The sequence below is a fragment of the Acinonyx jubatus genome, chromosome D3, assembly GCF_027475565.1.
Source record: "Acinonyx jubatus isolate Ajub_Pintada_27869175 chromosome D3, VMU_Ajub_asm_v1.0, whole genome shotgun sequence".
Lineage (NCBI taxonomy): Eukaryota > Metazoa > Chordata > Mammalia > Carnivora > Felidae > Acinonyx > Acinonyx jubatus.
Genome location: NC_069392.1, coordinates 33857427 through 33884536, shown reverse-complemented (window position 1 = coordinate 33884536; position 27110 = coordinate 33857427). Strand labels below are relative to the sequence as shown.

Here is a 27110-nt window from a genome sequence, read left to right as displayed (position 1 = left end):
TTTATTTTTAAGTTTATTTATTTTTTTAGTAATCTCTACACACAATGTAGGGCTTGAAGTCAACCCCAAGATCAAGAGTCACATGCTTGTATAACTGAACCAGCCAGATGACCCTTGACCCTTTTAAAGTATACAATTTAAGGGGCGCCTGGGTGGCTCAGTCGGTAAGCGTCCGACTTCGGCTCAGGTCATGATCTCGCGGTCTGGGGGTTCGAGCCCCGCGTTGGGCTCTGTGCTGACAGCTCAGAGCCTGGAGCCTGTTTCAGATTCTATGTCTCTCTCTTCCTCTGACCCTCCCCTGTTCATGCTCTCTCTCTGTCTCAAAAATAAATAAATGTTAAAAAAAAATTTTTTAAATAAAGTGTACAATTTATGAAGGATATTCTACTTTTTTGTGTTGCTGTTCGGTTTTGGTACCAGGGTGATACTGGCCTCATAAAATGAATTGAGGAGTGTTCCTTACTCATCTATTTTCTAAAATGGTATTAATAGATTTAGTACTATTTATTCCCTTAAAATATTTGATATATTTCACCAGTGAAGACATTTGGCATGGGCTTTTCCTTGTGGGAAGAATTGTATTTACCAATTCAAGATTTTTACCCTGATATGTCTATTCGTATTTTTTTACTTCTTTTTATTTTATTTTATTTTATTTTATTTTATTTTGGTAATTTGTTCCCTCTAGGAATGCCTCTGTTTTCAACTATTTTTAAAATTATTGGAATTATGATGTTCATAAGTATTCCCTTATAGTACTTTTCATTTTTGTAAGGTCTATAGTGTTGTCCCTCTTTTCATTTCTCATTTTGGTAATTTATACCCTTCTTTTCTTCTTAGTCTAGCTAAAGGTTTATCAATTTAATTTTTTCAAAGAATGTGCTTTTGGGTCTTTTTCTCTATTTCCTTTCGGTTTTGATTCATCGATTTCTATTTTTATCCTATTTCCTTATTTCTACTTAATTCAGGCTTATTCACTCCTCTTTTTCTACCTTCTTGAGACGGGAGCTTAAATTATGGTCTTCCTTCTAATGTAAGCACTTAATGCTATTAATTTCCCTCTAAGCACAGCTTTGGTTGCTTCCCTTAAACTTGATATGTTGTATTTTTGTTTCCATACAGTTCCAGATATTTTCTAATTTTCCTTGTGATTTCTCCTTTGGCCCATGGGTTATTTATTTATTTATTAAAAAAATTAATATTGATTTTTGAGAGAGAGACAGAGCACAAGGAGAGGAGAGGCAGCAAGAGAAGGAGAGACACAGAATCTGAAGCAGGCTCCAGGCTCTGAGCTGTCAGCACAGAGCCTGATGTGGGGCTTCAACTCAAAAACCATGAGACCATGACCTGAACCGAAGTCAGTCATTCACTGACTGAACTGCCCAGGCACCCCTAGAAATGTGTTAATTTCCAGTTGTTTGGGGGGTTCTTATATTTGTTTTTGCTAATTTAATTCCATTGTAGAAAGAGAACATATCTTGGATATTTTAGTCCTTTCAAATTTATAGAGGCTTGTTTTGTGACTTGCTATATATAATCTATTCTGGATGGTGTTTCATTTGTTTGAAAAGAATGTGTATTCTGCTGTTGGAGTTTTCTACATGTCAAATATTTCAAGTTGGTTGATACTGTAATGCAGGTCTTCTATGTCCGTGTTGACTTTCTGTCTTCATTGCTGAGAGAAGAGTTTGAAATCTATAACCACAAGTGAATTGTAAATTTATCCTTTCAGTTCTCATGATTTTTGTTTTACCTCTATTAGAATTTCCTTCCTTTTGAAAGCTAGTTAATGTTCCTTTGTGTGTGTTTGTGTGTGTGTGTGTGTGTGTGTGTGTGTGTGTGTGTGTATGCCACATTTTATTTACCCATTCATCCATCAATAAACACTTGGGTTGCTTCCGCTACCACAAACATGGATGTACAAATAGCTCTTTGAGTCCTTGATTTTGATTCTTTTGGGTATATACTAAGAAGTGGAATTGCTGGATCAAATGGTAATTGTATGTTTAATATTTTGAGAAGCCACCAATACTGTCTTCCACAGCAGGTGCACCATTTTATATTTCCTCCAGCTGGCAAGCCATGGGTTTTTTACCTCCCAGCAGGAATGAAGTCCATCCCCTCTGGCAAAAAAGTAGCTAGTTTTCTTAGCTAGCCCAGTCCACACTAGTAAAAACTAGAGTTCTGCGGCAACAGGTGGGGCAGGACAGAAGCAGCCTCAGGCATGTCTTGCCTGAGTAGATGTCACAGACATCTACTATCTCTATTAGAATTTCTAGCAGTTTTTCAAGAATCAATATTTCTCAAATTGTCTGTGTTTGATTTCAAGAGCCTTGAAATGGTTGTTTCTGACAATTTTGTCCAGTTATGTACTTGTTTTGTGTGCAGAGGAATTGTTGACCATGTCACATAGCTGCTGCTGAAAGATTCTTCCACAGTTTCTTTTTTCTTTAAAATTTTTTTTAATGTTTATTTATTTTTAAGAGAGAAAGACAGACAGAGTAAGAGCTGGGGAGGAGCAGAGAGAGAGGGAGACATGGAATCTGAAGCAGGCTCCAGGCTCTGAGTTATCAGCACAGAGCCCAATGTGGGCTTGAACTCATGAACCTTGAGATCATGACCTGAGCCAAAGTTGGCCACTTAACTGACTGAGCCACCCAGGTGCCCCGTTCCACAGTTTCTTTTTAAGTGGGGACCTGTATTAGTCATGTAAAAGAAATCCAACTGAATTAGTTAGGACTTTAAGAATTTTGAGTCACAGAACTTCCCCTTCTCCCAAACTGGCTGAAACAATATAGGAAATTGATGGCTCACAATTTTTTAAACTATTGTTTATTTACTTTTATTTTTGAGAGAAAGAGAAGGCTCAAGAGGGGCGGAGAGAGAAGGGGAGAGAGAGAATCCCACACACCCGAGGTGGGGCTCAAGCTCACCAGCGGATTATGACCTGAGCCAGATGCTTAACCGACTGAGCCACCCAGGCATCCCTATGGCTCACAATTCTAAACAGTCTATAGGATAGTTTATAAGTTAAGTCAGACAGGTGAGGTTTGATAGTGCAGCTCTAATGATGCCACTACACGCCGAGTTCTCCTTTCCAGCACTCATTTGACAGTACTGACTTCATCTTCAGGTTTTATTGGTGCCTTTTCCCTAGATGCTATCCCTTCAGGCTTTCCCCTTGAAGGAACAAAACACTTGCCCCACTTTCAGACCTCATATACTCAACACCATACCAGAAGAGCAAGGAGGCTGCAGTTTATTAGAAGATCCATCTTAGGTCTCTGTGGAACTCACTGGTTCTGACTGGGTTCCATGACCATCTCAGAAACATGACCATCTCAGAAGCTGCCAGAGGGAATGGTTATGCTCCATGGCTTAAATGGGAGGAATGAATGCTCAGGAGGCGACCAACAAATGTTATACAACCACATAAATTAGCCCTAAATAAGAATAAATAAACAACTGTATCGGCTCTCCCAGCGAGGCTCATATGCTCAAAGCACTTAAAGAAGAATTGGCCTTTGAAACTAAAACCAGAGTCTTCATGCTGTCAGCAATTGATTTCTCTTTCCAACCCATCCTCCCCTCCTGTTTTGGCCTCATTCATGGCTACTGCAGAAAAGGCTCACCTTATGAAGAATATGGCCATCAGCAGTTACCCCAATAAGCGGCTTTTTCCCCCTCCCTTTTCTTTGTCCATGTAGCAATTTCAAGCAAGGGCTCAATAATGCCCAACTCAGGTCAGTGCCTATCCCTTGGCCCAAATAGTGCTGCCAGAAGCAAAGAGTATTGTAACTGACGTTGTAACATGCCCATCTCAGTGGTCAGGGGACACTCTTCTGTTGCCAGAAGGGCAAAAAGAAAGCTTCTCAAGCAATCAGGAAACAACGGGTACCAAAGACCCTGCTGGGGTCTAATTGTGGGAGGCTCTTGAAAGTCAGGCTGAGGGGGCTGAACTTTACTGAGAAGAAAACACGTGTGCAAGGGAGAGACCTATTGTCAACTTGTCGGTTTATCTGGGAGGTACAGGGCAGGGCAGATCACACGGATTCATCTACATAATACAATGAAGTTCTGAAGACAGTATTGCACGTAGGTATGTAAATGATCGGGAAGGCCATTTATCCCAAAGCATATCTTTCCCCTGATTAACCACCCAACTTTTATAAAACAAGAACACTTCAAAAGACCCGATTTCCGGCCACGCATTAGCAGAATAATTCTTCAAGCCTAGGAGCCTTGGGGGGAAATTTAGTTATTGTCAGCCTTCCCCAGGATTGTTATTTCTCCTTGCAACCTAAGCAGTGCTAATTCAGGTCTTCCTTTGCCAATGTTGAACCAAGGAGGGCGGTGGAAGACGGCAGTCCCACAGCACGGCACGCACCAAGGGCTGGCCCTTGTCAACACCTATTGTAGGATTTCTTAGAGGGGTCCCGACACAGAGCTTTAGGCCAAGTTTCGCCTCAGAGGCCCACGGAGCTTCCTTTAAAGAAAGCCCACAGCAAGAGTCCCCACCCAAGCAAAAGATTCCCCACCCAGTCCAAGGCCGGGAAGATGCCCCACCCAGCGGCAGGCTGGGCCGGCCTCCTAGGCTGGTTTAACTGGTTGGGACGACCGAAGCCTGCTGGCACAAAAGGTCTGCATTTCGGGAGCTGAGGAGCAGCCAGCCAGAGGGTGGAGAGGAAAGCTCTTTCCGTTCTCAAGACCACCCTAGCCGCTGCCCCCAAACCTCCTTCACTGATACTCGCTGGAGGTAGGTGTTACATCCCACCCAGGCCCCCAAGACAGGGGACTGCGCAGGCGCTCGCTGAGCACCCGCGCGGCGCGTTCTCTCGCGCGCTCCCTCAGCTTCCTTAGCGAGCCCCTGGGCCGAAGGAGGCGCGGTGCTTCCAGGGTGTTGTAGTGTGCTTCCTCGACGAAGGGCCCTCACGTAAACTGGGCGCTGGGCGTCGGAGAACTACGCCTCCCAGCGTGCCCCGCGCGAGGGCATAGGGCGTTTGCCCTTGACGGCTTTAGCCGTCAGCGCAGAGAGGAGGACCCGGGAAGCCGGCAGTGGCGGTAGGAGGGAATGCGCGTGCGCGCTGGGCCGGCTCGTCCCGTTCTGTCCCAATCATTGTAAACAGGCGGAGGCTGGGGCGGGGTGGGAATGGGGCGCCCGAGGCCGGCCGGGGGCGCAGCGCAGGAGGCGCCTACGGTGGCTGCGGCGGCACGGTGAGCGCGAGGAGGCGGCGGCTGCGGCGGGGCGGGCGGTCGCGCGGCGTCAGGCACAGGTCAGTGGCGGCCAGCGGTGGCGTGCGGGGGTCGTGGCGGTGCCCCTCGCCTGCCCGCGGGGCGCTCTCCGCACCCACCTCGCAGCGGCGTCTGTCAGGCAGCGTGCGGGGCTGGGAGCTCGCCGCGCGCGGGGTTGGAGTTGGGGGTGGGGGGCGTGGCTGCCCCGAGTGCGGGTTCATCCCGGGCAGGCTTCTCCCCAGTTCTCGCCCCCTTGCCTGCCGTTCTTCCCATTTGCCGGCCGGGCCTCCCTCGTGGCACCCGCGTTTGTGATTTGGTGCTCTCGGGGTCCGGAGGAGGAGGGTCGGGAACCGGGCCCCTCCCCCCTTGAGTCTCCAGGCCTCAGGGCAGCTCTTGGGCACCGGAACGGAGGAGAAGGGACTCTGTCTTTTATATAATCACTGTTTTTTTCATCGCACCCGGAGTATTGACCCGTCTCCGGGACTTGCCCAGTGGGCTAGGAAAAGGCTCTTGATGTTTCCCACCGCTGGCATGGAAGCAGTGGAGCTCCTTTGAGTGCTTCGGTCTTTCGTTCAGGTTTCAGTGCGAATGGGGACAGATCTGGAGTTGAGAATCCTTCTTACAACTCATTCTCAAGTATGCTTGTGCCAAAAGGCTCTTCTTGAGGTCGCACCCCCCTCCCCCTTTTAAAATTTGTCCTTAGCAGAGTGGAACAGGTTTTACACAATATTCCACGCCTCAGTCTTAACCTGAAATAATTACGCTGTTTCGAGTTTTGCGATTCATTACTTCCGAGCCTCCCTCTTGCCTAAGCAGCTTGTTACTTCTAAGGCCTAGTAGCGTTCTTGACAGTAATTAAAATGTGAAGTCGAGATACTTTGAATGTGCATGGTAAGAGAAGGGCAGTCGTTTGGACATGGAGTTCACACACCATCTAGCCTGATTAGAAAAGCTTTCGCTGAATTGTTTTAGTGGAGTGGGCATGTTCGAAGGCTGCCGCAACTTTAGGTAGCATTCCATCATACTTGGGAGTTATTCATAAAATATTTAAGGGGTGATAAGGAGCAAGCTCGCTTTTGGTTTGGTGGTTGTGGAGGCAGCACTTCCAAATGAAAAAATAGGACTGCGAATAAGAAAGGTAACCTCACTTGACACGTTTCCAGTTATCTTGGTGATTTGATAGTTCCTTTCTGAGTGTCTTCCCGAAAAAGAGTAATGGCTGTAAACTGTATTGGCAGTAGGAGAGGTAGGAAGGAAGTTGGTAGAGTGGTTCCCACTTTTCAGAGTGACCCATAGATTTAAGTGGAGTAGGCTAGTTTAACAGTAACCATAGGGTGGTAATTCTTTGAACAAAGAATCTTGAGGCCATGTACCATAACTTAATTTGCTCTCTCTTCAACATAATCTCTCATTTTAGGTCTTTCTAATTTAGAAAACCAGAAGTGTCAGAAAATGAATAATTTGTATCGTTGTGTCTGCACAGCTGTTTGCTTGGCAAGGAGAGATGGGGCCTGAATGTAACCCCCAAATATGTCCTTTTTGAAAGAAAATTCCTGATCGAAACCTAAGTTAGTATATGTGGGAGGAATAAGGAAGAATGCAGGTCATTTAGTATGGGAGAATTACTAGTAATAATTCCATAGCAGCGGGTACTGTCCCAGGTGAAGAAGACTTCCAGATGGATAAGGCACTGCCCCTGCTGTCAGAAGGGTCAGATTCTATCTCTGACTTGAACCGTTACCAAGGACAGTACGTTTTTAAGATTATTTTGACTGGACAAAGTGTGGGCGTATACAGGGTGTACAAAGGAGATAGTGGCCAGTTTCCTAAGGGAAGAGAAGAAGAGATTGAGAAAGGTGGCAGCGGTAAGGAAAACGTTATGTATAGGAGGGGATGAAAAGAGTAAGGATGGGCATTTAGGTAGAAGGAGTGTGAGCAAAAGCACAGGGGTCTAAGCTGCCATAGGGAGTTGGCAGAGGCGAAATTATGGATAGTCTTATACACAGTGGAAGTAATTCCGACTTTTATCTTGTGAGCAAATAGGAGTCACTGAGACAGGATAAAGAAAAGAGAAGCCTAGGCCAGCTCAACCCATTAACTCCCTGCTGTGTGTTAGGTGTTGTGTTAGGTACCTCATGCTTTAAATTCTTAAACTTGAAGGTGTAGGCATGACTGAGGCAGAAAATGAGAGAAAGGAACTTAAGGCAGAAGGAAAGCTGGACATGATTAGAGAGAGCATAGAACACTTAAAAATTAGAAGTCGTTCTCTACAACTATAGCATCGGGTTTATGGTGGGAAGTAGCAGAAGATGAGGCTGCCTAGATAGATCCTTGAGCATTGCATGCCATTCTAGGGATTCTAGAGGTTTTTTTCCTATAGATAATAATAGAGTTCATGGATTTTAGTCAGGAAAGATTCTTGAAAGGTTTTCATTTTAGAAAGATCATTCTGGTATTACAGAATGCAGATTTCAGAAGGGAGGGAGGGGAGGTAAGGCAGGGTGCAGAGAGACTGGTTAGGAGTTTTTGTAATAATTGAGGTGACAAGTAAGACCCTACGTTTAAGGTAACATCAGTGGAGATACACAGGAGTAAGTTCCTAGCACAAACATTTAGAAAGTAGAATTCATAGGATTCAGTTACAGTTGGATTTTAACTTGGGTGATTGAATAGACAACGGTAAAGTACAGTTGACCCTTGAACAATGCAGGGGGTAGGGGTGCTGACCCCCCTCGCAGTCTAAAATTCATGTATAACTTTTGACTCCCTCAGAACTTAACCACTAATAGCCTGCTGTTGACTGGAAGCCCTACTGATAACAAAAAGTCAATTAACACATATTTTATATGTCATGTATGTTATATACTGTATTCTTACGGTAAAGTTAGAGAAAAAAAGTGTTATTAAGAAAATTATAAGGAAGAAAAATACGTGTACAGTACTGTATTTATCGAAAAAGACCACATACGAGTGGACCTGCACAGCTCAAACTCATGTTGTTCAAGGGTCAACTCTGTAGTGAGACAGGGACTTCAGGAAGAGGAGCAAACTTGGGGCGGAACAGTATTTTAGCTTTTGGATATACTGAATAGGGAGTTAATCTATGAAACATTCAAGTGGAAACATTGGCTGCAGAGTCGGGTGTGTGGATTTGGAGTCTCCGAGAAGTCTTACTGTGCAAGTCAGCAGGCTGTATTCTAGGTGGTAGCTGAAACCTTTGATTTAGGTAATACCATGTAGGAAGAATTTACCAATGGAGAATAGTCCTGGAAATAGACAATGGAGAATAACATTTAAAGCCAGATAGAGGAAGAAGACCTGGAAAGGGAAATTCCTGTGTTTAGAGATGCAGAGAAATCATGAGAAAATGTCATAGAAGCCAAAATGGAATCATTTCAAAAGGAAGTTATACTTCAAAACCAACTCTCCAGGAAAAAAAAAAAATTAAAAAAAAAAGCTATGCTCTAACTGCTTTGAGAACTTGAGTTAAACAAGGATTGTTAGGAGTCTATTGAATTTAATAACTAAGATCAGTTGTAACATTCTACTTAATGCTTAACTTAAATTCTACTTAATACAATTAACTTTTGGGGAAGGAACTAGGTTTTATTGAATTGAGGAGTTAATAGAAGGTCAGAGAGTGAAGAAAATAAATGTACATTATTTCAAGAATAAATAAGTCTTAGCTGTGAAGAATGGAAAGAGGTGTTAGCAGAAGGTAAAAAGGGTTAAGGGAGTGATTTTTAACATGGCAAAGATTTAAGCCTGCTTTTTTCAAGTGTACAATTTAGTGGTTTTTAGTATATTCATACAGTTGTGCAGCCATCTCCACAGTCAGCTAGAACATTTTTATTATCCCGAGGAAGAAACCTTTTACTCACCATTCAGTCACTCACCATTCCCCCTACTCCCACCCATTAGCAATCACTAACCTACTTGCTCTCTCTGGATTTGCCTACTCTGGACATTTTGTATAAATGGAATCATATATATTATCATTTGTGACCGACTTCCTTTACTCAGTATAATGTTTTTGACGTTTATCATATTGTAGCATATATCAGGACTTAATTCCTTTTTATTGCCAAATAATCTTCCATTGCCTGGTTGCACCATGTTTTGTTTATCCAGTGATCAGTCGGTGACTGAGTTTTTTCTACTTTATGGCTATTGTGAATAATGTTGGTGTGAATATTCATGTGCAAGTTTTGGTGTGGATATATGTTCCTCCTGGGTATATACCTAGGAACAGAATTGCTGGATCGTATAGCGACTCTTACGTTTAACGTTTTGAGGAAGTACCAAACTGCTTCCCAAAGCAGCTGTACCATTTCATCATGCAGTGTAGGGATTCTGGTATCTCCATATCCTCACCAACACTTGTCATGTTCTGGGTTTTAAAATTTTAGTTATCATTGTGGGTGTGAATTGGTGTCTCATTGTGGTTTTGATTTGATGATATTGACCATCTTTTCAATGGCTTTTGTAGCTCATCTTTGGAAAAATACCGACTCAAGTCCTTTGCCCACTTTAAATTGGGTTGTCTCTATGTTTTTGCGTTGTAAGAGTTCTTTTTGTTTATTCTGGATGCTAGACCCTTATCAAATAGATGATGTGCAAATATTTTCTTCTGTTCTTTAGGTTGTCTTTTTACTTTCTTGATAACATCTTCTGATAGTAAAAGTTTTTAATTTTGATGAAGTACAGTCTGTCCATTTTTTCCTTTTTGTTACTCATGATTTTGTTGTCATATTTAAGAATCCATTGTCAAATCCAAGGATGTAAAAATTTAGGCTAGTACTCTTTTAAGAGTTTTATGGTTTTAGTTTTTATGTTTCGGTGTTGATTCATTTTGAGTGAATTTTTATGTGTGGTCTGAGATATGGGTCCGTTTTTTTGCATGTGGAAATCCAGTTGTTTCATACCCATCTGTTGAAGAGACCATTCTTTTCCCATTGAACAGTCTTGGCACCCTTGTTGGTAATCAGTTGACCATAGATGTTTGGGTTTATTTCTGGACTCAGATCAATTCTGTAGGTCTGTATGTTTATACTAATGCCAGTACTACATTGTTTTGGCTATTCTATAGTTTTGTAGTACCTTTTGAAATCGGGAAGTGTAAGTCTTCCACCTTCTTCTGTTTCATTATTTTTTGTGGCTTGATTCAGGGCCCATTGTAATTCCATGTTAAACTGAAGATCAGCTTTTCCATTTCTGCAAAAGAGATTGTTGAAATTTTGATAGAGTTTCCATTGAATCTATATATCCCTTTGAGTTAGGGCATTATTATTTTGTCTTAACATTGTTGAGTCCTCCGGTCTGAAAAGTCTATATTCCCTATGTTGTACCTTTTACCTCAACAAATGGAATTTTTTTAAAATTTCATTTTTGGACTGTATCATCATACACAGTTAATTTTCTATCTTCATCTTGTATCCTATAACTTTGTTAAACTCATTTATTGGCTCTAATAATTTTCTAATATATTCTTTTGGGTTTTCTATGTAAGATTCTGTCATCTGTGAATGGAGACAGTTTTACTTCTTCTTTTGCAATGTGAATGCTTTTTTTTTTTTTTTTTTTTTTTTGCCTGGTTGTCCTGGCTAGAACTTCCAGTTCAATGTTGAATAGAAGTGGCAAGGACAAATCTCCTTGTCCTGTTCCTGGTCTTAGGAGGAAAGCTTCCAGTCTTTCACCATTAATTGTAATGTTAACTATGGGTTTTTCACTGATGCCCTTGATCAGTTTGACAAAGTTCCCTTCTATTCTTAGTCTGTCAGATGTTCTGTTAAATGTTGGTTAAGATTCCTACATATTTTTTAATTTAAAAATTATTTTTCAAATTATTGATTTTCATTGTTATTTCATTGTGGTCAGGGAATATACTTTATGTGCTTTCAATCTTATAAAATTTATTCAGATTTGTTCATGGCCTAACATATGATCTTTCTTTAAGAATGTTCCAGGTGCACTTGGGATGAATCTGTATTCTGCTATTGTTGAGTGGAGTGTTCTGTGGATTTCTGTTAGGTTTAGTTTAAAGTATTGTTCAAGTCTTCTCTTTTTCTTATTGATGTTTTGTCTAGTTAGTCTATACATTTTGAAGTCTTCAACTATTGTTGAACTGTTTTTCCTTTCAATTTAGTTAGTTTTTTTGTTCCATGTCTTTTAGGGTTCTGTTATTAGGTGCATATATGTTTGTAATTGTTATCTTACTGTTTTATCATTAAATATTTTTCTTTGTCTCTTAGAATATATTTTTGTTTTAAAATTTATTTTGTTACTAGTATAGCCAGTCCTCCCAGCACTCTTTTGGTTACTGGTTGTATGAAATATCTTTTTATTTTCAACTTGTGTCTTAGAACCTAAAGTGAGTGTCTTATGGGCAATAGATAGTTCATCTTAAAAAAAAAAAATCTGTTTTGCTAGTGTCTGCCTTTTAATTTTGGGAATTCAACCAATTTATATTTGAAGTAATTATTCATTAATAAGAACTCCTGCCCTATTACTGTTTGTTTTCTATATATTTAAAATTCTTTTTATTCTTCATTTCTTCCATTATTGCCTTTTCTGTTTCTTTGCAGTGTACTATTTTAATTCCTATATTTTGTTTACTACATAGTTTTGAGTTAGTTCTTAGTGGTTAACCTGGGGTTATGATTAACATTTTAATTTGTATTAGTCTAGTTCAGATTAATAACAGGTTAATTTCAACAGTGTACTCCTATAGCTCCACTCCCCTTTATAGTGCTGTTGTCACAAGTTGTATCTTTATACCTTGTATGTCCATCTGATTTAAAACTGTTGCTTTATGCAGAGAAAATAGATACAAATGAAAAATACATTTATGCTATCTTTTATATTTACCTATGTAGTTACTTTTACTGCCGTTCTTTATTTCTTCATGTGGATTCAAATTACTGTCTAGTGTCCTTTCATTTCAGCATGAAGGACTCCCTTCAGCATTTCTTGTAGGATAAGCCAATTAGCAATGAATTTTTTCAGATTTTTTTCTTCTGAGAATGTATTATTTTTTTCTTTCAATTCTGAAGGATAATTATATAAGATAAAGATTCTCGGTTGACAGTTTTTTTCCTTCCAGTACTTTGATTATGTCATCCCACTGCCTTCTGGCCTGTATGGTTTCTGATGAGAAGTCAGCTGTTAATGAATGAAGATGCCTTGTATGTGATGAGTCACTTCTGTGGGCTTCTTTCAAGATTCTCTCTTTGTTTTTATAACTATTTGATGAAGATGTGCCTCAGTGTGAATTTCATTGAATTTCTCCTGCTTGGAGTTTAGTGAGCTTCTTTGATATATAGATTAATATTTCATTAAATTTGAGAAGTTTTTAGCCACAGTTTCTTCAGATATTATTTCTTCACTTTTCTCTCTCCTCTTCTTTTGGGACTGCCACTATACTTGGTATGCCAGATGGTGTACCACAGATCTCTTAGGTTTTGTTATATTTTCTTCATTAATTTTTCTTTCTGATCCCCAGACTGATACATATCAATTGACCTGTCTTTAAGATCACTGGTCTTTGTCCTGCCTTCTCAAATCTGATGTTGAGCCTGTATAGTGAATTTTTCATGTCAGTTGTTATACTTTACAATTCCAGAATTTCTATTTGATTCTTTAAAAAATAATTTTTAAATTTTTATTTATTTATTTTTAGTGTTTATTGACTTTGAGAGAGAGAGAGCACACGTAAGCAGGGGAGGGGTGGAGGGAGAGGGAGAGGGAGAGAGAGGATCCCAAGCAGACTCTGCGTCATTAGCACAGAGTTCGATGCAGAACTTGAACCCGTGAACCGTGAGATCATGACCTGAGCCAAAATCGAGAGTTGGATGCTTAACTCACTGAGCCACCCAGGTGCCCCTAAAAGTAATTTCTGTCTTTTTATTAATGTTCTCTACCTGGTGAGACAGAATTCTTACGCTTTCTTTTAGTTTTTTAGGCATCATTTCCTTCAGCTTTTGAACATACTTAAATCAGATCTTAAAGTCTTTGTCTAGTAAGTCTGATATCTGGGATTCCTTAGGGAGTTTCCGGTGATTGCTTTTTTTTTCCCTGTGTGTGTGGGCCATTCCTTCTTGTTTCTTTACATGTGCATAATTTTTTGTTGAAATTGGACATTTTGAGTATTATAAAATGGCAGTTCTGGAAATTAGGTTCTCCTCTTTCCCCAGGGTTGTTGCTACTTGTAACTGTTGTTAGTTGTTTAGAAACTTTTCTGAACTAATTTTCTAAAGTATATATATTCTTTATTATGTGTGCCCATTGAAGTCTGTGTTCTGTTAGCTTATTGGTCAGCTAATGATTGGACAGGTATTTCCTTAAAACATTTCATACCAAAAACATCTCCCAGTATGTTCAGAGGGGTGTTGTGCTACTGTTGAAGTATTCCTTGAGCACTCGGCCACTTTACAGCTCTGGTTAATCTTAATTTCCTGTTTGTATAAAGGTCAGGGTCGTCCAGAGTGAGCCTTCTTGGTACAGTAAACTCAGTGAGATTCACACTGAGACTCTTAATCAAACAGTTGAAAAACAGAGAATCTTGAAAGAAGCAAGACAGAAGTGACTCCCCACATACAAGAATCCTCAATATCATTTAACAGCCAACTGCTCTGACTTCTTAGCAGAAACCATAGAGGCCAGGACGTGGTGGGATGACATAGTCCAAGTACTGGAAGAAAAAAAAAAAGTCAAGAGCTGGCAAAATTCCTGAGCATGTGCACAGCCCTGGGCATACACATTGCGTCCTAGATTCCCAGGAATCTGTTCAAGGTCTTTATTTCCCAAAACATCTCATCGCCCAGCCTTACCACTCAAGGTTTTTTGGTCAGTTTGTTTGCCCCAGCTTTTACTCATTGCATCAGGCAGCAGCGCTGAAAACATCTGCCTGTAAATGTTTTTGGCAAATACCCTTTGTGTCCTGTAGTGGCTTTAGCTTCGGGGAAAGTCTGAGGTAGCATTATTAGGTGAGATAAAGCTCGACTTTTCAGAAAGTCTTCCAGGGAGCCCTTAGGTAGGTCAAAACAAATAGTTTCAGTTTGTTTGTGAATGAGGTTTGTTCTGCCAGCCAGTGCTGGGAACGCGTGCTGCTGTTTTCATGGCTGCCACTGATCTGCGGAGCTCAGGGTAGGACGAGAGTAAGTTAAATGCCACAAAGCTCTGTGTTTTTACCAAGATTTAGCGGTGTCTTGAATAAGTAATCCTGGGATTGCTGCAAGCTTTGGGTTAGTTTCTGCTGTTCTGGAAAAGTTGATTCTCACAGTTTTTAGTTGCTTTTAGGGAGGGGTGGACTTTTGCTGTTTCTTATGCCAGCATTTTGCCAACATTCCATCTATTACACTACACTTAACTTTTAGGCTACCTGGTATTTGTATAGTTCAAGTGAATTTCATGTAGCATACAGTAAGCCAGCATATTCTTCTTCTCAGTGCTTTATTTTTAAAGGATTTTAGATGTGTATAGAGATGCAATGTAAATAAAGGTTTCTTGGCTGTTATAAATGTGATGTTAAGTATCCTTTTACTTATATTCTTGCTTACTTTTGTGTGTTTGAGGATAAGGTTTTAATAGTGGAATTGCTAGGTGAGAATATTAATTTTTGATAGGTTTTATTAAGTTGCCCTTTTAAATGTATCAGTTTACACTTTTACTACTAATGTATTAGGGTGTCTCTTTCTACACACCCTTCCATCATTGGGTATCAGACCTGTTCATCTTCAGAAGATTTGCAGTTAAAAAAGAAAATGTCTTTAATTTCCTATTCCTTAATTTTTAAAATCTCTTTTTTGTGTGTTTTGTGTTTATACCCTCTACCATTTTTTTCTTTTTTTTTAAATTTTTAATTTTTTTAGATTTTATTTTGTAATATAATTTATTGTCAAATTGGCTAACATACAGTATGTAAAGTATGCATGTTTATTTTTTTTGAGAGAGAAAATCCCAAGCAGGCTCCATGCTTTCAGTGCAGAGCCTGATGTGCGGCTCTATCCCATAAACCCTGAGATCATGACCTTAGCCAAAATCAAGAGTCAGATGCTTAACCAACTGAACCACCCAGGTACCCCTTGTTTTTCTTTTTTTTTACTTTTTTTTTTTAATGTTTATTTTTGAAGGAGGGAGAGACAGAGTGTGAGTGGGGGCGGGGGCAGAGAGAGGGAGACACAGAATCCGAAGCAGGCTCCAGGCTCTGAGCTGTCAGCACAGAGCCCCATGTGGGGTTCGAACCCACAAACTGTGAGATCATGACCTGAGCCAAAGTCAGACACTCAACCGACTGAGCCACCCAGATGCCCCTTTTTTTTCTTTTTAAAAAATTTTATAAAATATTTGCCACATGTAGTGTCAGTATTTTTTTCCATGTTTCTTCTTGGCTTATTATTTTTTTAAAGTTTAAGTTTTTTTTAAAGTTCATTTATTTATTTTTGAGAGCATGCAGGCGCTCAGGGGGCAGGGGCAGAGAGAAAGGGAAAGAGGGAGAATTCCAAACAAGCTGCACACTGTCAGCGCTAAGCCTGACACAGGGCTTGAACTCAAGAACCGTGAGATCATGCCCTGAGCTGAAACCAAGAGCTGGATCTTAACTGACTGAAACACCCAGGCCCCCCTCTTCTTGGCTTTTTAAATGTGTTTACGATGTTTTTAAAATTTTTTGAGGGGTTTTCAAAGGGACAATCACAAAGAAAAGGCAGGAAAAACCTCATTTTTCAGAGTGTTAGATGGGGGAGAAATATAGTTTAGAAAATTTCAAGTTTTGTCCAGACATTTTTTTTTTTTTTTTTAAAGTTAGTGAAAGCTCGAGCGCCAGCATGAGCAGGGGAGGGGCAGAGAGAGAGGGAAAGAGAAAATCCTAAGTAGGCACCGGGCCTGTACAGAGCCTAATGCAGGGCTTGATCTCAGAGGGTGAGACCATGACCTGAGCTGAAATTAAGAGTCAGACGTTTAATCGACTAAGCCACCCAGGTGCTCTGTCCAGACATCTTTATACTCTTGCTTTTTTTATAGTTAATATAGTACACAAGTACTTACAGCACAAGTAAATATTGGCTAATCTTATTACTGCTTACTGAGTGCCTACTATATATGAGGGATTCCATTCTACTTAATCTTGCCAATGCCTTGCCAGATGTCAGTATTCTTTTGTACAGATAAGGAAATTTGGTCTCTGAAAGGTGATGGTACTTAGTCAAAACCCATAGTTGTGTTCCAGACAGAGTTAAGATTCAAGCCCAGATCATCAGACTCCAGAGCCCAGTATACTTCCTATTTACCAAATTAGCTCTGTGTCGGGATATTTCCCAGTTTCCTTACAGAGGGAAGGGAGTCTGCATGAGACAAATATGATTGTGTTTTTCTCAGCCGTTAAAGATGCTGCCAAAGGAAGAAAAACTTAATTTCTTGTATGTTCTTGCAGAGATATTTTATACACATACAAAGATACATGTATATCTTTAAACATGTATATCTTCCATTCTAAACAGTTGTAGTACATGGAGTGAAGGAATCAATATTTGTTGAGCACTTGCTGCGTACCAGGCACTAGGCCTATTTCTTTTCTTTTTTTTTTTTTAATTTGTTTAATGTTTATTCATCTTTGAGAGACAGAGAGAGAGACAGAGCATGAGTGGAGAAGGGGTAGAGAGAGGGAGACACAGAATCCGAAGCAGGCTCCAGGCTCCAACGAGCTGTTAGCACAGAGCCCAACGCGGGGCTGGAACTCACAAACCGTGAGATCATGACCCGAGCCGAAGTGGGCCGCTTAACTGACCGAGCCACCCAGGCGCCCCAACTAGGCCTATTTCTTTGAGTGAAGTCCTTAAAACTGATTGCCTTAGAAAGTTGTACAAATATTTAGATATGAAGCTTCTGCATAAAAAATTGTTAAAAACAAAAATACTAGTGAAACATTTGGAATTGCTTTCAGAGCCACCCAGGTGCCCCCAGTTTGGATACAGAAATACTGAAGAGAAAAAAGAGAGGGAAGATGAGGAAGAAAGCTCCCCTCTCCTATACTAGAAAGAAGACTTTGTAAGGAAAATTTATAAATTGTAGCAATTTTAAGATGTTGGCAATTTTAAGTAGTTTCTTCGGAAGTTAAAATAATAAATCAAGACCTTTGACGTTCCGCTTAGGAAAATCATGGGAAACAAAAGTGTGGATGTAAAACTGGAGAAGAGGCTCGTTGAAGTCTATATTGTTAACACGCTAGTGTGGTAACACAATTGGAAAGCAGCAGATACCATCCAAGTTTTTCAACTTAAGTTTAGTGTTTTAAGAAAATGAGCATATTATGACATTAAATTTAGCTTCCGTAGGTTTTCCTCAGGTTACTTTTTCTTTTTTTAAATTCACAGACTTTTTAAAAGCAGTTTTAGGTTCACAGGAAAATTGAGCAGAAGATAGAGATTTCCCATATGCCCCCTGCCCCCACATATGCATAGCCTACCCCATTACCAGCACCCCCTTCACCCCTTGCCAGAGTGGTACATTTGTTATGCTTGATGACCCTACAGTGACACTTCATAATCACCCAGAGTCCACAGTCCACATTAAAGTTCACTTTGGTGTTGTACATTCTGTGGGTTTGGACAAATACGTGACATGTACCTACCATTGTGTTCTCACCCAGTGTTTTCACTGCACTAAAAATCCTTTGTGCTCTGTCTGTTCTTCCTTCCCTGCCTCCTTCCACAGCCACAGCAACCATTGATCTTTTAGCAGTCTCCAGAGTTTTGCCTTTTCCAGGATGTCATATAATGGGAGTCAGTACAGTATGTAGCCTTTAAAATTTTTTTGTTTTTATTTATTATTATGTTAAAATGTTTACATATTTATTTATTTTGAGAGAGAGAAGGAGAGAGATGGAATCCCAAGCAAGCTCTGTGCTGTGAGCACAGAGCCCATCGCAGGGCTTGAACTCTGCTTAACTGACTCAGCCACCCATGCGCCCCAGTATGTACCTTTTTAGATTGGCTTCTTTCACTTAGTAACAGGCATTTAAAATTCTTCCTCCATTTAAGATTCCACTCATTTATTTTTATCACTGAATAATATTCTGGTGTCTGAATATATCACAGCTTATTTATCCGTTCCCTTATGAAAGGGCATCTTGGTTGCTTTTAAGTTTTGGCAATTATGAATAAATGTAATTCTCTAAGCCGCAATGAACATCTTACGTGCAGGTTTTTGTGTGTACATAAGTTCTCTCAACTCATTTGGGTAAATACCAAAACATCAAGGAGTGTGATTGCCGCATTGTATGTTGTATGAGGATGTTTAGTTTTATAAGAAACTGCTAACCTGTTTTCCAAAGTGACTTTGCCATTTTGCATTTCCACCAGCACTGAATGATAGTTCCATATCTTCATCAGCATTTGGTTTTGTCAGCATTTTGGATTTTGGCTATTCTAATAGGTATATAGTATTTTCTTGTTTTGTTTTTTTTAACTGAGGCATAACTGACATTTATTTTAGGTGTACAATGTTATGATTCCATATTTGTATATACTGCAAAATGATCACAAGAAGTCTAGTTAACATCCTTTGCCATACGTAGTTAACAAAAACATTTTTTTTAATGTTTATTTTTGAGAGGGACAGAGTGTGAGTGGGGGAGGGCCAGAGAGAGAGCTCCCTCTCTCCCAGAATCTGAAGCAGGCTCCAAGCTCTGAGCTGTTAGCACAGAGCCAGATGTGGGGTTCAAACTCATGAACCGTGAAATCATGACCTGAGCCGAAGTCAGACGTTTAACTGACTGAGCCACCCAGGTGCCCCAACAATTTTAAAAATAGATATATCATTTTTTTAAAATCTAGATTTTTTTTTTAATCAGGTTCATCATTTTAATTAGAAATGTTCCCTAATGATATGGAGCATTTTTCATATGTTTACTTGTCATTTGTATATTTTCTTTGGTGTCTGTTCTGCCCCATTTTTAAATGGATTCGTTTGCTTATTGTTAAGTTTCGAGAGTTCTTAGTACATTTTGGATAACAGTCCTTTGTTACATTATAGTCTTTTATGACTATTTTCATCCAGTGTGGCTTGTCTTCTCATTCTTGGTCTTAAGTCTCTTAATTTTTATATGTTTACCCTCCCCGCTCTCTTTTTCTTACAAAATATTAACTAAAAAACTAAATTCCATACCCTTTAGATTTTGAAGCTTAATCAGATTAAGATTTTATTTGCTTATTTTTGCAAGGCTGATGTGTGTGTCCATCAGAGAGCACATTAAGGTGTTTCTTTTTTGTGTAAGATATTAGCAGCCATTGATAATCATTATCAGTACCCATTTTTAACTTGCTTATTAAGTGGTGATAGTCTTTCATTTCTTTGTTTATTAGGTGGAAGATTTTGATCAAAGTAAATTTGCTGCATCAACACTTTGTAATGGAAGTTCAGGATAAATGCCTTTTTCCCCCTTTATTTACCAGCTATTCCAAATAATGAGATGGTTCTCTAGCATCCTGCAAAGTGACCAGTGAATTTTATTTTTGAGTATATTATGAACTCATGGATTTAAATATACTTGATACATTTTAGTTCATTGCAATTATTTTATTAATTTTTGACCAGTGGGATCATCTTCTAGTTGCCTTCTGAGTCATTTGGACTTGATTTCAAGCATCTTTTGTAACTTTATTTTTTTTTAATGACATGATATTTCAGTCTCGTCTTGTACATATCCTGCTCTGAGACCTGGTGTCAGCCTAATGGAAATGTCTAATAGTTCCATGTTATGTTGTTATGTTCACACAACTTCATGTGTATTTATGTCATGACAGTTTAGTTCATATTTGAAAAAAATACACATAAATTGAAAGAGAAGATAATATTTTTATTTCACTCTTAAATAACTAAATGGTTTGCCTGTGCCTGCTGGATACTGTACATATTAATAACTTTGTAATCAGATTGGACATTACCACTGTCATTTCTTATCCCATGTTGATTTTCACATGGTACTTAAAAAAAAATTATAGCTACTATCCCCAAAATCTCACTTCACAAAAATATGCCATTGACAGGAATGTAGCTCAACCTAATGTTGAAATTGAACTTCTTTTAGCTGGTAGTTTGTACAGTGTCTGACAGATGTTGAGCACTGCTCTTTGTCTCAAATTGAAGATGCCCCATGGCTCTTTTATGACTTGGCTTATGATGCTCTGGGTGCCTCAGTGCACTGTTTGGGAACCATCGACTAGGTATTTCTGCCCAGTTTCTGTTGCAACCAGTGGTGTGCATTTTCAGTTTGTTTGTTTGTTTGTTTGTTTGTTTGTTAGTAATCTCTACACCCAACATAGGGCTTGAACTCATAACCCCAAGATCAAGAGTGGCATGCTCTTCCTATTGAGCCAACCAGGTACCTCCTTTGGTGTGTGTCTTAAAAGTTATTGTTAAATAAAGTTTGTTTGTCCTTATACTCTCCAGTTAAATTCTCATGTAAGATTTCCTTGAGAATAGATTATCTGATTATGAAATGTGGCAGGAAGTATCTGATTATGAAATGTGGCAGGAAGGAGGCCTGTCTTCTCACCCCTCAAAAGGGTATACCATACCTCTAAAAATGTTCTGTTTCACTGATAAGTACCGAATGATATGTATTATGATTTTTTTTAATAAGAAAACTTTTTTTGTCCTGTGTATAGAATGACTGCTAGTGATACCACTTTGATTTTGTTTAAAGGCAAGAGTCCACTGTGGGTTTTCCCCTGATACTTAATATACATCTCTACTTTTTGATTTGGGCAGCTGCACATAGGACTGAACTGTGCCCTTTCCAGCCTACCTTGTAGACAGAAGGTGGAATTATTTTCTGTATGTTTTGGCTGCTCATTTTCCAACACTTGACATTCGAATCCTTAGAGTCTGAACTTTCACTTTAAATAAAGGACATAAGCTATGCTTTTTTATATTATTTTTTACCTTGGAGCATAGTTGACACACATTGTTACGTTACTTTCAGGTGTACAAGGTAATGATTCCACAAGTCTATACATTATGCATTGTTCATCACAAGACTAGCTACCATCTGTCACTACACAACCCTATTACAATACCATTGACTATATTCCCCATGCTGTATCTTTCATCCCTGTGATTTATTCACTCCATAACTGCAAGCCTGTACCTCCCACTACCCTTTACCCATTTTGCTTAACTGCCCTCCCCTCTCCCTTCTGGCAACCATTAGTTTTGTTTTCTGTATTTATGAGTCTATTTCTTATGCACTTCAGATTTCATTCTCATCTGGAGGTTGATTTTACAGATTGCATTATGTTAATTTCCTGAACTAACTTGTTAGTTTTTCTGTTTTCTTGTCATTAATTGTATAGTAGTTGTCAGCATTGAAAATGCATTCATTTTCATTATAATGAACTTCAGAATTTAAAATTTTTAAATTTTCTTTTACATGAATATCTTGGGCATATTGTTTTTGTTTTTTTTGTTTTTTTTTTTTAGTTTATTTATTTTGAGAGAGAGGGAGGGACAGAGAGAGAAGGGGAGAGAGATTTACAAGCAGGCTCTGAACTGTCAGCATGGAGCCCTGTGTGGGGCTCAAACTCACATGAGATCATGACCTGAGCTGAAATCAAGAGTCAGACAACACTTAACCCACTGAGCCACCCAGGCACCCGTAGGCATATTATTTTAATCAGTGACACTGATAATGTTAGAAAGCTGAGTAGAAAACATGAAATCACTATGTCATTCAGTGAATTTCTGTGAGTGGCATGTGGGACTCTAATGTTTGTTTGTTTGGATAGACACCTGGGGGTAGGGGAGAAACTAAAGATGAAGTCTTAGAATATATAAGAAGGGTATAGAAAAGAAACAATAACTTCACATAAAAAGTAAAATCTCTATTAAGGTACAGCCCTAAATAGTTGTTAGTAGATTTGAAAGGACTAATTATGTAACAAGGGCAATTGATCTGTGGGGATGTGCATGAGAAATTGTCGTCAAGCTTGTAAATGTGAATACCCGTGTGCATTTACTGGGCATAGGTCATAAACCTCAAGCATACTATCATGGGGATAATCTCACTGCTGATGTTATGAACCCCTCTAAACCCTATCTGCTTCATCTGAAGGATTATATAGGTCCCATTTTGTTTATAAACTTAAAACATTTTTTTTCTTGGACGGTAACATTCATATTTTAAGAGAAATCCCTTTTTCTCTTTTATTTGGTTTTAAAATAAGATTGCCAGCATCCTTCTTTGTGTGTGTGAGACATGATTTTTTTAAGTTTTAAAATTGTATCAGAATAATTCTTAAGATAGTCTAAGGTATCCAGTAGTGCTCGTGTAGAGTTACTACAGCTGGCTGAGACTGGAAAGGCCTGCCTGCAAAGTCAGTCCTGGCTGTCACAGGAAAACTTGATGTTATGTTTTGCACAGTACATTCAACTTTTCCTAGATGAGAAGAGTGGCTTACTGTGTCTCAACTGTTGGTAAAAACAGTGCGGTTTCTGCTGAATAACCTGCTTTCTTTCTGGGAGTCTGGAGTCCTTCCTGTACGTGCTAGGCTCCACAAAGACCTTGCGCTCAGTCTAAGGAGCTGCCTGGCAGACAGCACTTCACACGTTACTGTTGAAAGAATTCAGCCTGTCTCTGTGAGCTCACTGCAGGAGGGCTCTTGGAAGCTCGAGCCTGGTTTCCTCTGGACTTCTCTCCATGTGCCTTTTCTTTTGCTGTTTTTGCCAACCTTTCATAGTAATAAATCTCAGCCTTGGGTATGACTATATGAGGACTTATGTGGGTCATGGGATGATCTTGAGGACCCCCCCCAACATAGTACTGAACGACTTACAATGGAAAACGCTATTCCCTGCCTCATTCTTGCACCCCCCCCTCAGTCTTATTTCTTTTGTTATTTATTTCCTTATTTCTAAATAATATATTTACACTGCTGTTTTTTTAAGATACCAGTTGTAGGTGTTGTCAAATAACTGGGTGTTGTGGTAGATGAGGATTTAGGTCTCATACCTTTTCCAGAATTCCCTCCCTTAAGCCCTCTGATGCAATCCTGCCTGTCACAGAGCTTGATTGAGTCAGTGTTCATTGTTTTCATTATGATGACTGGACAAATGTGTAATGCTGAGCTAGGCGATAGACTACAATTTCATTTTCTCATCTGCCTTTTTCTTTTCCTTACAGTTAATGGTTGGTTACCTTCTGTTTTTATTTGTTTTTCTATCCTGTTCTTATGACCAATTTATTTCAAAAGCCCCAGCAGCTCTTCACCAGAAGAGCTGTTCTTTTACTGTTCTTTTCCACATGGTCAGAGGTCTGTACATCCCACTGTCCTTGGGAACTCTTCCTCCTGTGTCACTGTGGACTGCGTCAGTAGTTGGTCACAGGCCTGCTTTTCCTGGGGCTTCCTTTGCTGCTTTCCAGGGTTGCACTCAGGTCTTTGGAACTCCAGAGAAAGTGTATGGGAAGTACATTCCTTGATGCTGTGTGTCTGAAAATGTCTATGTTCTACCTGTACACTTGAATGGTTGTTGGAACTAATTTTCTTTTAGAGTTTTGAAGATATTTCTTCATTGTCTTTAAATTTCCAGTGTTTCTGTTGACATATTGGTCCTGATCTTTGTAAGTATTTTTCCTGGAGGAATCTCCTAGTAATCTCATTCTGTCCCCTTACGCTCTGAAACTTCGTAATGTGCTTCAGTGCGGGTCTCTTCAGTTACTATGTGGGGTGCTTAGTGGTCTCTTGTGATCTGAACTTTAATTCTGAGAAAGTTTCTTTCCACATCATTTGAAGAACAAGAATGTGTTGTGTGTCCAGATACTATTTACAAAATTTGGCATTCCCAAATAGTAGGTTAATGCTAGTTAGAGGTTCAGTAGGTAATGTATTAATGAGCCCGTATTTGGATTCTCTTGTGGAGATTTAGATTGGAGACTCTTAGTTTACAGCTTATTTTTTAAAACTAAAAACAAGGAAGACCTGCTTCTACTGAGTTTTAGCCTGGTATTTATTAATAAAGAACGTTTATAAAATGCTGAATTTGTTTGACTTATAAACTAGTTAAGCAAGTTCTTGGTTTTCTGGCATAGGTCTTTTTCTGTGTAGATATTATCAAGTATAATAAAACATTAGAGTTATTCTCAGAAGGTCATTTTGGGAGACTTTAATTTAGTAATCTTTCTTTCTTCCCTACTTATATTACTTTGTCCTTTTGCATGGATGATTCTTATTACATGAGCTGATTAATACTGGTACCAGAGCAGAAAAGACTGTTTTAAGAATAATGTATATCGGGGCACCTAGGTGGTTCAGTAGGTTGAGTATCTGACTTGGCTTAGGTCATGATATCATGGCTTGTGAGTTCGAGCTTCGTATCAGGCTGTATGCTGACAGCTCAGGGCCTGGAGCCTGCCTCTGGATTCTGTGTCTCCCTCGCTCTCTGCCCCTCCCCCACTCATACTCTGTCTCTCTCACCTTCAAAAATAAATGAATGTTAAAAAAAAAGAATAATTTTATTCTCTTAGTTCTTTGGAGAAAAGGTATATGTTTTTATTTTTATTTATTATTATTTTTTAAATTTTGGAGAGAGCAGGGTAGAGGAATGGGGTGGGGAGAGAGAGAAAAAGAGAGAGAGAGAGAGGGAGGGAGAGAAAATCCCAAGCAGGCTCCATGCTGAGCGCAGAGCCCTATGGGGCTTGATCCCATGACCTGGGATCGTGACTTGAGCTAAAATCAAGAGTTAGACACTCAACCAACTGAGTCACCCAGGTGCCCCTTTTATTATTTTATTTTCTTTTATTGTATTGTATTTTATTTTATTTTTCTATTCTATTCTACTTTATTTTATTTTATTTTTTATTTTATTTTTTAGGAAAAGTGAATGTTTTTAAACCATTGAGTCTAATTTTATGAAACTTTTTCTTTGCTTTACCTCAGTGGTAACTGTCATAAAAGTGCTTTATACTTTTAGTACTTTTTGTCAGATACTGCAGAGGTAACACTTTTTACCTTTAGTATAGTGCAACTCCTGGTTCTGTACTATATTTTATATGCAACATATAATCTTTAGTATTTTAATGTTTGTGCATTAATATTTTCAATTTGTTTAATGATTTTGCTGCTAAGATTTTGCCATCCCATTCCCATTTTTTCCTTTACAATTTTATCTTATTTTAAAGTTTATTTATTTATTTTGAGAGAGAGAAAAAGCGTGAGTGGGGAAGGGGCAGAGAGAGAAGGAGATTGAGTCCCAAGCAGACTCCACAGGGTCGGTGCAGATCCCAATCGGGTTGAACTCACAAACGATGAGATCATGACCTGAGAGAAAGATGCTTAACTGACTGAGCCACCCAGGCTCCCCTCCTTTACAGTTTTAATTTTTTTTTAATGTTTTATTTTTATTTTTGAGACAGAGAGAGTGCGACTAAGGGAGGGGCAGAGAGAGAGGGAGACACAGAATCTGAAGTAGGCTTCAGGTTTTGAGCTGTTAGCTCAGAGCCCAGTGTGGGGCTTGAACTCACGAACCGTGAGGTCATGACCTGAGCCGAAATCAAGAGTCGGACGCTTAACCTACTGAGCCACCCAGGCACCCCGTGTGTAATAATCATTTTTAAAGTGGACCTTTTGTAAAAAGCATACAGTTGGATCTGCTTTTTGTACAGTCTGATTATCTCTGTCTTTTTAAAAAATGTTTATTTATCTTGAGAGAGAGAGAGGTGTGCGTGGATGGGGGAGGGGCAGAGAGAGGGGGAGAGAGAATCCTAAGCTCGATGTGGGGCTCAAACTCATGAACTGTGAGATGACCTGAGCCAAAATCAAGAGTCAAGCACTTAACCTACTGAGGCACCCAGGCGCCCCATCCCTGCCTTTTTATTGGAATGCTTAGTCCATTGCATGTGATGTAATTACTGGTTTTAATTCTACATGTTGTGATTTGCTTTCTGTACAATTAACCTTTTCTTTGGAGAATTAATTTTTTTCTCTTTTGCTTTTATTTTCCCATGTGGTCTCCATTGACACTCAGGTGGGGTGGCGTCACTACCACTGGGTGATGATGAAAAATTCTGACTCTTCACTAGGTGTCCTGTGAGACTACCCAGCAGCAGTGGAGCAGGGTGCTCAGTTACTTACAGTTTGGGGGTGTGGGGTGGAGGTCCAGATTCTTCACCTGGTCTCGGTAGACACCCCTGCAGGAGCAGAGCACTCTTAACCAACTGGCAGGTGTGAAAGGCCCCAGTTCCCTACTTGTCCTTTTTTGACAACCCCCAGCGGGGGTGCTGGGCCACCACCTGAGGGCACAAATCTAATCTCCCTCTTACTGGTGCAGATAGGGGCAGAACTTCAGGTTTTTTGGTGTTTGCCTAGGGTAGACCATTATTATCTGGAAGTTTTCGTCTTGAAAGGCAGCCCCTTTCCTGGTCCTTTGGCTAGAGAGAGCAGGTTTTTGTTGTTTTATCTGTGCCTGTCTGGGATTCTGGGTTTCGGGCTTCTTGAGAAGCACATCTGAGATGTAGAGGCAAAAAGAAAATGCAGGGAACTCACAGCTCTGTTGTTGTTAGAATCCTGAAGTCCCTAACCCACCAGCCTTCTCTGCCTTTTGTCTTTTGTCTGTTTTTTGTTTATTTTTAACTCTATTATCCAGGATTTCTAGTTGTGCTTACCAGGAGGAATAGTGATAGGTATTCTTTCTTCAAATGTTTACAAATTTAGAAGTAGGAATTTCTAATTTTTGTGTTCTTGTCTTTGGCTATTTATACTTAAACAAATTGGACCATTTGAGGCCTGTTCTGCCCTTTTATTTGGTGAAGTTTAGGCTTGCTGCGGCTCCCCAGTTCTCAAAACAGTGTGCCCTAATGGAAACACCAGTTGTTGTTACCTTTAAATCAT

The 27110-nt window shown here is 39.6% G+C and overlaps 1 protein-coding gene across 1 annotated transcript in view; it reads left to right on the top strand.

The window, feature by feature from the left end:
* The first annotated feature begins 5105 nt into the window (after positions 1-5105).
* Positions 5106-27110, top strand: part of RALBP1 (ralA binding protein 1) — a 47819-nt gene continuing 25814 nt past the window's right edge. Inside the window, exon 1 of the mRNA XM_027068488.2 lies at positions 5106-5273. The gene's annotated coding sequence lies outside the window, so the exon portion shown is untranslated. The remainder of the gene's footprint in view (positions 5274-27110) is intronic.